General features: G+C 40.6%; 1 protein-coding gene across 5 annotated transcripts in view; it reads left to right on the forward strand.

The window, feature by feature from the left end:
* The first annotated feature begins 8845 nt into the window (after nt 1-8845).
* The window catches only part of RNF152 (ring finger protein 152), a 64008-nt gene continuing 58200 nt past the window's right edge, over nt 8846-14653 (forward strand). Inside the window, exon 1 of one of the 5 annotated variants that reach the window (XM_060774702.2) lies at nt 8846-8936. The gene's annotated coding sequence lies outside the window, so the exon portion shown is untranslated. Of the gene's footprint in view, nt 8937-13956; nt 14204-14291; nt 14396-14653 lie in introns of those variants that run through there. The other 4 variants (XM_060774704.2, XM_060774700.2, XM_060774705.2 and 1 more) reach the window with 4 other exon arrangements.

Genomic DNA, 14653 nt, shown 5'->3' on the forward strand with positions numbered 1-14653 from the left:
GGTACTTAACAGCTGCAGCTTCCTGTCTTTGGAGGCACGAATGAACATGAGAAGCCCAAAACACAATATATTTAACTGAAACTAAAACTGACTTAACAGCGAGGGCTTTCCAAAAATTTCATCCCCACCTATTGAACATTTTTGTATCCAAAATCATATTTTATTGTGGAATCCACATACAACTAGATCTATAAGATGAGTCTTTTATGACTGTGTCACTTGAAGAGATTTCAATAATGGGTAATATTAATGCAATTTCTGACACCACTTTAATTGCCATGATGCAATGCAATGAAATCATAAGAGCTGTATTTTTACAAAGTCCTTAGCCTATTGATCTCAGGATTTCATAGAAATCAACCATGGCATTTAAAATAGTGTCAAACTACATTAATTCTGTAGTGTAGACACATCTGATATTTCTTAATTTCAGTCACTACTATGCACAGTTTTACAGCTTAAATATGTTAGTTGTTGTTCATTCGTTCAGTCGCCTCCGACTCTTCGTGACCTCATGGACCAGCCCACGCCAGAGCTCCCTGTCGGCCGTCACCACCCCCAGCTCCTTCAAGGTCAGTCCAGTCACTTCATATATAATTTAAATATAATTTATCCAAAATGCTTGCTAGCACATACACAGCAAACATTAAATGCTATTAGACATACAGGGCAGACAGAGAGAGGTATGTATCTCGGCATTTTTCCAACTTCAGCATCCTGGAGGTTATGTTCAATTTCGGCCACAGGGGGGTGCTGTCACTCTACCCTCTATGACAACAAGCCTTTTTTTGGTCACAGACTTTTCTCCTGTAAAATACCTCCCCACTAAGCGGTGCCTAATTTCTCTACTCATTGGGCTTGGTTGATCCAAAAAAAAAAAAAAAGGTTCAAAACTCGTTTCGGATGTAGGGGGCACTGGTGGTTCAATTCTAAAGTCATTTCCATTTTTTAAAAAATTCAAAACTTTCCGAAACTTCTGAATCGCTTCCTTAATGGTAGACATGCATGCACAGTAGGAAAAAAAATAGCACTGGCATTGGGGAAATTTCCGGGGATTCTCCCTCACTCATTTTTAAACATATCCTGATGAAACTTGCCACAGTGGTAGAACACATGGACCACTGTTAGCTCACCAAATTTCATAAACTTTGACATATCCATGAATATTTAGTGAATTTGTATTAAAAACATTTTTAATAATAAAGGAAATCTGCTCCTGGTTTGAAAGTGTTACTTCCTGTTTCATTGGGTGGTCTTTACTTTGAAAGTAGTTGTTCTACTCCAGAAACTGTGTTAAATTGGTGGAGAACAGAAATCACAATACAGACCGCATCAAGGGATATCTAGACTTTTTCTGGGCAGAAAGGCACAATCCAAACTCTCCTGACATCCATTTGCTTCCTCTACTGAGTTGAAGGGGACTCTCGAGACACATTCATTCATTTATTCCTATTTGCAGATGCAATCAATCATTTTATTTTATCATTACTTACTGACATAAAGGGCTGGCTGGCTGTGGCTGGCTACCCCAGTGCCTTGTCCATAGCAACCAGGCCAAAGTGAAACGATTGGTTTTTAAGCAGTTTATGTTCTCTTGGCTTTGCAAAAGTTGCTTATTGCTTTGCTGCCTTTTTTAGACACCTTTGTAAATTCAATCAGTTTATTTTATATTTAGACGAAGACTGCTACAGACAGCTATAGGGGTCCTTCAGCCATTTTGGCTAATGAGCAGCAAGGAAGTGTGGGAAATGTAGTTTAACAGCATGGCCTTTTGTAGTCTCTACCATTGAGGGCCTGGCCTTTACAAACTACAACAATGGCTGTGCTTAGCGACGCCCACCTCATCCCTCCCTTGCATTGGCCAAGGAGCGAAAGCATGAGATTTTAAAACTTTTTAGGCTTTACCAAAGTTGCTTAATGGTTCTGAAAATTAAAATAACCTTGGGAGGCATCTGAACATTATGGAATATTTCTGGGGAAAAAAAGTTTAGTAGTTCAAATTCGGATTTGCCCCTCCCACCTTTCCTGCATAGTTCAAAACTGCTTTGAAAGTCAAAAGTTGGAAGTTTTTTTATGACTTTCAGGCTCTTCCGAATGAACCTATCCAATACCCTGACCCACCATCTGACTGACCAGGAATACCTTTGTCTTGTCTGGATTTAATTTCAGCTTGTTAGCCCTCATCCAGTCCATTACTGGATGATGACAGGCTCCAGTTTAGGACTAGGACAACATCCTTGGTATTTGGTGGAAAGGAGTAACAAAGTTGGGTGTGGTTCGCATAAATTTGACACCGAACTCCAAAACTCCAGCAGTTTCGTGTAAATATTAAGTAGCATGGGGGACAAAATTGAACCCTGAGTTGATATGAAGGAAGCCACCGGCAGGAGATCAAATAGGAGTCCCCAAGCACCACCATCTGGGTGTTGTCCTCCAAGAAGGACTGGAGCCACTGCATAACAGTGCCCCAAACCCCATCCCGGAGAGCTGGTCCAGAAGGATATGCTAGCATGGTTTAAATGCAGGGTGAACTAGCTTCACATTCTCGGAATGCACCTAGCATTTCCCTGGCATTGTATAGCTTGGTTCATAATGGGATTGACCAAGCGGGTTGCAACTCTAGTTGAACCACATTTCCCAAATAGGGTCATGTTGGAGACATTTTTTCCACCAGCCTTAGAACTAGCAAAAGGCCTGCCAATCCAAAAACATAGATATATTGCCACCATTATGCTTCCCTCCTTCCAGATCAGAGATCTAGTGGTGAAAAAGGAAATAAGAAGTGTGCACCCCAATGAAATTTTTCTTCATTCCCCTAATTTATGGCATTGCAGTGACTTAAAAATTCATTAGAGATACAGTTTAGACAGCCAAAGAAAAGGAATGGAGAAAGATGCCGAGGGAATGTGAACACTCGTATAATAGTTCTGGCTGAGAATGATTTTCAGTGTCTCATTTTGCAATGCTAGATATTTGCAGACTACAAGAAAATTAAATTTGCGGGGCAGGAATTCTTATGGGAGAGAGAAAGTGAGTGTGAGAGAGAAAAATTGGGATGTCATTTTAATATGAAATAATGACAATGATTTTATTTTGCTTCTTGGGCTATAAATTAGTAGTATCCCATTTCAATTGTATCAGTGGACCAGCACCTATTTGGCTGACTTGTGCACAGAAAATGTTGTAATGAAAGAAGGTATTCTACAACTTATAGCAATGGGTTAAACCCTTGTGCCGGCAGGACTGCTGACCAACAGGTCAGCAATTCAAATCCAGGAAGAGTGAGTTGAGCTCCCCCTGTCAGCTCCAGCTCCCCATGCGGGGACATGAGGGAAGCCTCTCACAAGGATGGGAAAACATCAAAACATCTGGGCATCCCATGGGCAACGTCCTTGCAGACGGCTAATTCTCTCACACCAGAAGCGACTTGCAGTTTGTCAAGTCGCTCCTGACACACAAAAAAAGTGTTTAGGTATTAACTTCAAGCACATATCCTTGTGTGCATATATTGAGATAAGGGAGTTTTTTCTTTAAAAGGGACAGTAGAATTTTCTTTTTGTACCTTTTTAGAGGTGCATCTACACTGTAGAATTAATGCAGTTTGACATCACTTTCACTGCCAAGGTCCAATGCTATCCCGTGGTTTACAGTTTAGTCAGGCACCAACCCTCTTGACCAGGGAAGGCTAAAGACCTTGTAAAACTATGACTCCAGTGACTGCATCACATTGATCCATTCCAGTTCAAGTGGTGCCAAACTGCATTAATAGTATCTTTCTGCTTCAGAATCATCATAGTTGGTCTCCAGACTAACCTTTGCAAGACTGCCAAGTTTCAGGCCAATCTGAGCAGGTTTTTTTGAGTGTACATCATAAAACGTACTGTTCTTCTGATTTCTGGTTATAACGGCAGAATGTGATTCATCCGACTTGGCTTTAACGTAAGTCGGTGGCCTTATAATTAAGATCGTCGCCTCTCTTGCTCTCTCCCAGGGATGATTGTATGCGTAATAACTGCAACTATTAGTTTTTAATGCACTTTTAATACAACTTTGCAGAAAATGAATAAAAATATTACTGATTTAATACACTTTGACTTGATCTTTGAGAAGAAACCTTGTGGGGCAACAAACAATAATGTTTTTGTTCTTATGTGCACTCAAATCATTTCTGACCAATGGCAACCCTAAGATGAAGCAATCACAAGGTTTTCCTGGCAAGATTTGTTCAGAAGAGGCTTGGCATTCAATTCCCCAGAGGCTTTTACTTTTCGTATCAGAAGCGACTTGAGAATCTATTGCAAGTTGCTTCTGGTGTGAGAGAATTGGCAGTCTGCAAGGACATTGCCTAGGGGACGCCTGGATGTGTTACTATCCTATGGAAGGCTTCTCTCATATCCTGCATGAGAAGCTGGAGCTGATAGACGGGAGCTCATCCCGTCTTGCAGATTCAAACTACAGATCTTCAGGTCAGCAGTTCAGCCAGCACAAAGGTTTATTTATTTATTTACAACATTCCTACCCCACTCTTCTCAACCCCCAAGGGAGGGGACTCAGAGCGGCTAACACTGGCAACAATTCAATGCCGCAATCACAGTAAAAAAACCCAAAAAACCATAAATACACAATAAAGTAAAAACAATAACATTAGTTAAACAATCATACAGCTGTTTCCATTAATATCACAATCATATGGTCCAGTTCAATGTCCAAAGTGCCGTTATGCCTGCTAGCCAAAGGCCTGGTTCCAAAACCACGATCTCATTTTTTTCCTAAAGGAAAGGAGGGAGGACACAGTAAAAAAACAATATAAAACCATAAATACACAATAAATTAAAAACAATAACATTAGTTAAACAATCATACAGCTGTTTCCATTAATATCACAATCATATGGTCCAGTTTAATGTCTAAAGTGCCGTTATTCCTGCTAGCCAAAGGCCTGGTTCCAAAACCATGATTTCAGGTTTTTTCCTAAAGGAAAGGAGGGAGGACACTGATCTAATATCGCTGGGGAGCGAGTTCCACAAGTGGGCGGTTACCACCGAGCAGGCCCTGTCCTTCATTCCCACCAGACACGTTTGCGAGGCTGGTGGGACTGAGAGCAGGGCCTCCCCTTAAACTATGGATCTTAAACTATGAGGTGGAACGTAGAGGGAGATATGTTCGGACAAGTAAAGTTGGCCAGAGTTTTTAACCCATTGCGCCACCACGGCTCCTCAGAAGCTGAGAGAGTGTGACTCAACCAAGATCATTCAGTGGATTTTGTGGCTGAACCAAGATTTCGAACCAAAGTTGAAGTCTGATGATGAAACAACTTTACTATATAAATGTAAACACCATATATATAACTCTAAAAAATGCATACACATTAAATAGCAATGGCTAAGCAAAGGATTCATTTGGGTTTGTTTTTTTCTCAGCATTAACAATAAGAAAAAAATATTTATTGTCTGTAGGAATAACATTGGGGAAAAAATTGTGTTGGAAAGTGGCCCCTGCTGCAGTGATAACATTCAAGACTGCAACAGTGGTTACTATCCTGTTGAGAATTTCCGTGTCTCCTCTGGAATGTCAGCCGGGTCTGGAGATCCTTTACATGATAGTGTCAAGCGACTGTGAGATTCAACAGACGACAGCTCCTAAGCCCATGAGCCTCACCTATTGCATTGCAGCTGATAAAGGACTCAGGAAATTCTGGAAGCTGATAAAGTTTGCATGTTGAAAACAGAACTCTGTAGACGGGTGATTGAGGGTGTTATTGCCAGCCTTCAAGGAGATGCAGTGGTTCCTGTAGTCTCCAAAGACAACTTGAACAAGTTTATGTGCTTAATTTCTTGAAAAGTGCTGAGGACCGTGCATTGTGCGCCTCTGCTGTATGTTTCATCTTCCAGCTTCGAAAGGCAGTCCCCTTGCTCTCCTGTCGAATTTCTGCTTGTAATACAGCCAAACTGTTAATAGACATAGAAGATCTGGTAGAAAAATAAGTAACCTCCTGAGTTACTATGAGTTGCATCTATAAGGGTCATTAAAAAAGGGGGTTGCACTGTATGCATTGTGGAATTAATGCATTTTGACACCACTTTAACTGCCATGACTCAATGCGATAGCTGTCATTTGGTGAGGCATCATTACGCTTTGGCAGAGAAGGTGAAAGACCTTGTAAAACTACAACTCCCAGGATCCCATAGCATTGAGCAATGGCAGTTAGAGCAGTGGTTCTGAGCCTGGGGTCGTCAGATGTTTCTGGCCTTCAATTCCCAGAAATCCTAACAGCTGGTAAACTGGCTGGGATTTCTGGGAGTTGTAGGCTAGAAACATCTAAGGACCTCAGATTGAGAACCACTCAGAGAGATGCCAAATTGCATTTATTCTCCAGTATGGACACATTCTAGATCTGTTGAAACCTACCAATTTAAGATGGTCATTTTTAAGTCCCGTTGATTTCCATGATTCTTTTCAATCCTTGTATGTTCACTTTGCTGTCTTTATTATCGTTAGGCTTTTCTAAACCAAACACATAGATTTGAAAGACTGTTTACAGAGTGCTTTGTCTTGAACGTCATGGCTGTTTTCCTTCCTCTACATCCTGTGTGTGCAGTTGTCTCTGGCCACCGACTGAGCATAACACTTCGGCAATGGGGTGTAGCTTCCGTTTTTGAAATTATTTTATATTTATACTAGCGGTCCCCTGCCACGCGTTGCTGTGGCCCAGTCTGATGATCTGGAAAATAAAGTAATGAGAAAGTGTTGGTTTCTAATATATGTAATATCTTTATGCTTGTGGGTAAACAGTATTCCTTGCTGTTTCTTTGTCAGTGTTGATGTGGAGAGTGTCTGGTTTGCTCACCCTGGATCATGCAACATATCATTGTCCTTCTGTAAGGGTCCCTTACCTTACCTTACCTTGAAGGAGCTGGGGGTGGTGACGGCCGACAGGGAGCTCTGGCATGGGCTGGTCCATGAGGTCACGAAGAGTCGGAGACGACTGAACGAATGAACAACAACAACAAAGGGTCCCTTTCAAAACTATGATACTATCTCTGTGTCTGGGTGAATCATATCTATCAATCAATCTATCTATATCTAGGGCTGGATGGCCCCTTGTCAGGAGGACTTTGATTATGTTTTCTTGCTCTGGTAAAAGGAGTTGGACTGGATGGCTTTAAGCATTTTCTGTTGGTCATGGGGGTTCTGTGTGGGAAGTTTGCCCCGATTCTGTTGTTTGTGGGGTTCAGAATGCTCTTTGATTGTAGGTGAACTGTGAATCCCAGTGACTACAACTCCCAAATGTCAAGATTCTATTTTCCCAAAACTCCATCAGTGTTCCCATTTGGGCATACTGAGTATTCATGTAGAGGTTGGTCCCGATCCATCATTGTTTGTGTTCTGGAACAGCTGTTCCAGGAGCTCCAATTTTATTTGCTTTGAATTAAATGTTGGTTTGCAATCCCAGGCTTGGGATTGCTTCCTGTTATAGTTTGCAATCATAGGGCAAGCTACCTGTCTATTATAGTTAGGATCCCTGGTCCCGCCCCTCTCTGGGTTTTTTGGAGGGAAGGGGCCATTTTTCAGTTAGTCTCAGCAAAGAAAGTCAATGCAGAGGATGTATACAGACGTCCTCCTGTGCAAAGGCTTTGTCTCTTAAGACTTTCCGGGGGAGAACAGTCTTGAGAGCCTCTAAAGATTCCCAAAGGTTCCGGGGAAACAGCCTTCCAGCCCTGAGGAATTCCGGAGGGAATGACAGCTCTAACCATCAAAGCAGCTAAGTGATTACAAGCCTTTTGATAGGTTCACTCGGCGTTGAGACGCAGTTCAGCCCGGTAGTGAATCCACATCAATAAAGTTTAGGTTCACAGCAGCCTGGGAGGAGTTAGAAAGGGGAATTTTCCTTTAAACAAGGTTTTTGAAGATAGTGCCTGTTCCCTGTGAACAAGATTGCAAGAGCCAAGAGACTGTTAAGAAAGCTTTACAATTCCTGTTTGTTCATCAATAAAAGACTGTTATATTTAAGCTCAAGCCTCATAAAGACTGTTTAATAAGGGAAATTTCTCTAAAGGCTTCTTTTCGGGGCCCCTGGCTTCCTGCTGGATCCAAGCCATACATCCTCTCTTAAAGGCAATTCATTTCAGGTCCAGCGGCGATAGAACAGTTTGAGTCCACAATGATCTCTGGATATAGGTGAACTACAACTCCAAAACCAAAGGACACTTCCAGTTGGTGCCTCAGTCTTCTCGTACACGCTGAGAGGGCCTCTTGCGCATGCTCAGTTAGGTGCTTTTTTTTTTGGGGGGGGGGAATATTAAAGTCATTTCTCCTTCCTTTTTAAATATTTTTTTGTTTGCAAAACATAGATTGGATAAGAATGTCTTTTGCTGCCAAATTTGGTGTCAATTCCCCCAGTGGTTTTTGAGTTCTGTTAATATCACAAGCGAACATTACATTTTTATTTATATAGATTATTATTTATTACAGTGTTGGTGCAAAATGTAACTTGTGGCCCTCCAAGGAAGCCCATCAACAATGTTTCACACAATTTCTGCTGCCTAAGAGCCCTTCCAGACAGGCCCTATATCCTAGGGTTTGATCCCAGGTTTTCTGTTTATCCCAGATTATCTGGCAGTGTGGACTCATATAATCCATGTTAAAGCATAAAACCTGGGGTCAGATCCTGGGATCTAGGGCCTGTCTGGAAGGGCCCTTAGGAGGCAGAAATGGTGTAAACCATTGTTGATGGGCTTCCTTGGAAGGGCAGGCGCTTTAAGAGCAAGCTCTCCTCAAAGGGGCGGGGCGGGAGTGAAGTGGGCGTGGCCTCCTCCACTCCCGCCCCGCCCCCGGGGGGGGGGAGAGTTTGCCTTTCAGTCTTCAGTGTCTTCGCGAGGGTGGACGAGGTGAGGCGCGGAGGCGTCGCGAGCGGCGGGAAAGGGGCTCCGAACCGTGTAAGCGCAGCATATGCTTTCCTTCAGTCTTACAGCAGAGAGGGAAAGTCAGCCTCCAAGTCACATCCCAGTCTGGCAAGGGTTTGGCTTGGGTGGGGGAGGAAAGCGGGCTCCTGGAAGCTTATAGGTGCCCCCAGCCATGGTCTAGGCATGCCCCCCTTTTGCTCCCTCCTTTGTCAGCTTCCACCCTTTGCCTCCAACCTGTTGAATGCCCTGCAAGGAAGGGGAGTCCTGCCTTGGCTCCTTCAGGAGTGGGGTCATGGTTCATGCAAAGGACACTGGAATTGCAGGTGAATCTCATGCCCAGCGTGGGGCAGAAAGAAGAAGAATAATAATACTATAACTCAGTGTATGGTAGACAAAATAGCTTATTATTACTCCAATTGGGGAGTAATAATAATAGTTGTAGAAATATTCTCCTTGCAAAGCTGGACTACTACTACTACTACTCAGTGTATGGCAGACAGAATTACTTATTACTCCAATGTTGCATGTTCTGATTAGGGAGAAATAATAATAATAATAATAATTGTAGAAATATTACTCTTGCAAAGCTGGACTACTACTACTAGTCATACTACCCAGTGTATGGTAGACAGAATTACTATTATTCCAATGTTGCATGTTCTGATTAGGGAGAAATAATAATAATAATAATAATAATAGAAATATTACCCTTGCAAAGTTTGACTACTACTACTAGTCCTACTACCCAGTGTATGGTAGACAGAATTACTTACTATTATTCCAATGTTGCATGTTCTGTTTAGGGAGAAATAATAATAATATAGAAATACTACCCTTGCAAAGCTGGACTACTACTAGTCATAATACCCAGTGTATGGTAGACAGAATTATTTACTACTACTCTAATGTTGCATGTTCTGATTAGGGAGAAATAATAATAATAATAATAGAAATATTACCCTTGCAAAACTGGACTGCTACTACTAGTCATACTACCCAGTGTATGGTAGACAGAATTACTTACTATTACTCCAATGTTGCATGTTCTGATTAGGAAGAAATAATAATAATAATAACAATTGTAGAAATATTACCCTTGCAAAGCTGGACTACTACTACTAGTCATACTACCCAGTGTATGGTAGACATAATTACTTACTATTACTCCAATGTTGCATGTTCTGATTAGGGAGAAATAATAATAATTGTAGAAATATTACCCTTGCAAACCTGGACTACTACTACTAGTTATAATACCTAGTGTATGGTAAACAGAATTACTTATTATTACTCCAATATTGCATGTTCTGATTGGGGAGAAATAATAATAGTAATAATACTTTACTTCCAGAAACATGCCCCTTGCAAAGCTGTAGTAGTAGTAATATAATAGTAATAACAATAATAATGCTCAGTGTAAGTAATAATAATAATAATAATTGTAGAAATATTCTCCTTGCAAAGCTGGACTACTATTAATAATAATACTCAGTGTATAGTAGACAGAATTACTTTTTTTCTAGAAGCACATGCCCCTTGCAAAGCTGGAGTAGTAGTAGTAAAATAATAATAATAATAATAATTTTCAGCATATGGTAGAAATAAATACTTACTGCTGCAATGTTACATGTTCTGATTGGGGAAAAATAAGAATAACAATAGTACTTTTCTTCCAGAAACATATCCCTTGCAAAGCTGGAGTAGTAGTAATATAATAATAATAATGCTCAGTGTATGGTAGAAATAAATATTTATTAATCCAATGTTGCATGTTCTGATTGGGGAGACATAATAATAGTGCTTTTCTTCCAGAAGCATGCCCCTTGCAAAGCTGGAGTAGTAGTAGTAATAAATAATAACAACAACAACAATGCTCAATGTATGGTAGAAATAAATACTTATTACTCCAGTGTTGCATGTTCTGATTGGGGAAAAATGATAACAATAACAACAATGGGTTGTTTTAAGTTTGTCAGGCTGTGTGGCCATGTTCTAGAAGCATTCTCTCCTGACGTTTCCCCCAGAGAGTAAGAAGCGACATCTTGAAAACTGCTAGGCCATTAAATGCTAAACAAGGTGGCCGATTGAAACATTAACACCTAGCTCCAACAGACAAGTGTTCTTTCTCCCACCCTGGAATATATAAACCCAATTTTCCTAGTTTCCAACAGACCTCACAACCTCTGAGGATGCCTGCCATATGTGCAGGCAAAATGTTAGGAGAGAATGCTTCTGGAACATGGCCATACAGCCTGAAACACTTACAGCAACCCAGTGATTCCGTCCATGGTTGCCTTCAACAATACAATAACAAAAATAATCTTTCATCCAGAAACATGCCCCTTACAAAGCTGGAGTAATATTAATGGTACTAGTAGTAACAGCAACAACCACAATAATCAGTGTATGGTAGAGATAATCACTTACTATTACTCCAATTGCGTGTTCTGATTGGGAAGAAATAATAATGCTTTTCTTGCAGAAACATGTCCCTTGCAAAGCTGTAGTAGTAACAACAGCAGCAATAATAATAATAATAATATAATGCTCAGTATATGGTAGAAATAATCACTTATTACTCAAATTTTGCATGTTCTGATTGGGGGGAAATGATGATGATAATAACGACAATAATAATCTTTATTTGTATCTCACCTTATCTCGCCAGTGGGAACTCAGGGCGGCTGACAATATATAACTACTATAATACAACCTACATATAAGCAAGACATACTATAAATTGAAAAATAACACATTAAACATAGACATCAAACTAACCACCAAGTTAGACAGCACACACTAAAATGACATTTAACTCAACTGTTATATCACGACATAACGTTTTTTTAAAATTAGTAAACATTTTAAAACATTACAAAGTTTAAAAGAATATAAAGCCCATAATACTTTTCTTCCCGAAACATGCTCTTTGCAAAGCTGGAGTAGTATTAGTAATAGTAATAATACTGTTCAGTGTATGGTAGACAGAATCACTTATTATTACTCCAATTTTGCATGTTCTGATTGGGGAGAAATTATAATAATAACAATAATAATTTTCTTGCAGAAACATATCCCTTGCAAAGCTGGAGTAGTAGTAGTAACAGCAGCAGCAACAACAACAACAAGATAGTAATGCTCTGTGTATGGTAGAAATTTTAACTTATTACTCCAATTTTGCATGTTCTCACTGGGGAGAAATGATAACAACAACACTTTTCTTCCAGAAACAAGGCCCTTGCAAAGATGGACTAGTAGTAGTAATAGTAGAATAATAGAAACCACATGGGCCATCCAGTCCACCTCCCTGACATTCAGGAAATGCAAAGGACATTGTAATAATAATTACTCCAGATTTCCAAGGGGCGAGTTCTGCATGGGGAGAAATATACTACTACTACTACTAGTAGTAATAATAATCTCAATCAGAACATGCCCCTTGCGAAGCTGGAGTAGTAGTAGTAGCAGCAGCAGCAGCAGCAGCAACAAGATAGTAATGTTCTGTGTATGGTAGAAATAATAACTTATTGCTCCAATTTTGCATGTTCTCACTGGGAAGAAATGATAACAACTACACTTTTCTTCCAGAAAAAGGCCCTTGCAAAGATGGACTAGTAGTAGTAATAGTAGAATCATAGAAGAATAGAAACCACATGGGCCATCTAGTCCAACTTTCTGACATTCAGGAAATGCAAAGGGAATTGTAATAATAATTACTCCAGATTTCTAAGGGGCAAGTTCTGCTTGGGGAGAAGTATAATGCTACTACTAGTAATAATAATAATAATAATAATAATAATAATAATCTCAGTCAGAACATGCCCCTTGCAAAGCTGGAGTTGGAATAATAATAATCTTCCCAGCCAGAACATGCCCCTTGCAAACCAGAAGTAGGAATCATCACCACCACCACCATCATCTTCCCAACCAGAACATGTCCCTTGCAAATCTGGAGTAGGAATAATAATAATAATAATAATAATAATAATAATAATAATAATAATAATAATAATAAAACAACAGCAACTCCTCCAGATTTGCAAGGGCCATGTTCTGGTTGGGGAAATAATCCCTCCAAGCAGAATGTGACCCTTGCAAAGCTGGAGCGTTATTATTATTATTATTATTATTATTATTATACATTGAGCAGCATAATTACTTATTTTATGACTTACTATTATTACTATTACTCTCAGTTAACTGGAACACAACCAACCTGAACTCTCAAGCAACCAGCAAAAAAAAAACTTCAATGAACTAATACTCCATTCACAAAGCTGTTTTTATAATAGAGTAAAACGGCTACTCTTGAGTCCCCCTCGGGGTGAGAAGAGCAGGGTATAAATATAGGAAATAAATAGGTAATAACATTGACGATGCAGTCATGCCGGCCACATGACCTTGGAGGTGTCTACGGACAACGCTGGCTCTTCGGCTTAGAAATGGAGATGAGCACCACACCCCAGAGTCAGACATGACTGGACTTAATGTCAGGGGACTAGCTTTACCTTTTAACATTGACGATAAGTTTGGCTTTATTCATCTCGATAAATAATAAATTATATTTCAGTATTGATATCGAGTTAATACATAGTTATGGTATGATATAGGGTAGAGTAATAGGCCTATTTTAAGAGTAACTCTTCCAAGTTTGTATGAAAATGTGACTATTTTCTGTGCTGGTCAATGACCGAAATAAATGATTTGAAGAGTAACTCTGAAGGAACAGAAAACTACCTTTATGTGCCACCGACCAATTGCCATGGGTTTAGTGAGAGACTATTATTATGATGCGTGATTCTGAGACTGTCTGAGCTTCCTTTCCACATCTTAGATTTTTTTCCTGGAGTTTTTTTTGGGGGGGGGGGGAGGTTGGGGGGGGGGAGGAAGAAAGCAACCAAGCAACTGAATGGGCCATTTCGGGTGTTTTTGCATGCTAGACAGTAAAAGTGTAGAGCAGATCACCTGGGGTGGGTTTGAGCTCTGGCACGATTGTGTGTCTGAGAGCAAAGCGGAAGGAATGGGGGGAGGGAGAGAAAGGAGGGTCTTGGTCTGATGAAAGATGTCCTTAGATGCCTCCTGGAGGTTTGGCCAAACGTGGGAAAGCAGCATCCCCTTCCACCCACATTTGCTCCTTTCCTAGCAGCTTTTTTACGTCTTCTTTTCCCTTTCAAGAAAAAGACTCCCAGCTTGAAACCAAAAGAGAAAAAAAAGAAAAGGAAGGTGCCTCTAAGCAAGCCAGCTGCAGCTTGCTTTATTATTATTTTTTGGGAGTGGGGGAAAGAAGCAGAGAGTGCAAGGTGGGTATGGTGATGGTATATGTTTTCTTCCTCTACCTCCAGCCTTCTCACTCTTTTCTTTTCTGGAAGAGGAGGAGGGGCCAGGAGGAAGAAGAGAAGAGACAGATGTTGAGGTCTTTTCATTTGGCCGATTTGGCTTGACAGGGGTGAAGCGATCGCTGGAAGGGCAAGGCGAGGGAGCAAGAGCTTGGGGTAGAAATGAGCATTGCGGGTTGCAAAATAACCGAAAAGGGGGAGGGAAGGGAGAAGGGCTTTTGCATGCTTCTTTCTGTCTGGGGAGGGAGGGGGGGCAAGGCTTTTGTTCTGAAACCCACACACCCTTTTTGTTTGTTTTCCTTTTAAAAGGGGGGTGGGAAGCTTGCGGTTTGCTTGCTTGCTCGAGAGTCCAGGCGCTGATAACCCAACGCCTGATTATGCAAGTTGATCGGCGGCTGTATTTATATATAGCCC

This window comes from Anolis sagrei, chromosome 4 (assembly GCF_037176765.1).
Source record: "Anolis sagrei isolate rAnoSag1 chromosome 4, rAnoSag1.mat, whole genome shotgun sequence".
In the NCBI taxonomy this organism is placed as follows: domain Eukaryota; kingdom Metazoa; phylum Chordata; class Lepidosauria; order Squamata; family Dactyloidae; genus Anolis; species Anolis sagrei.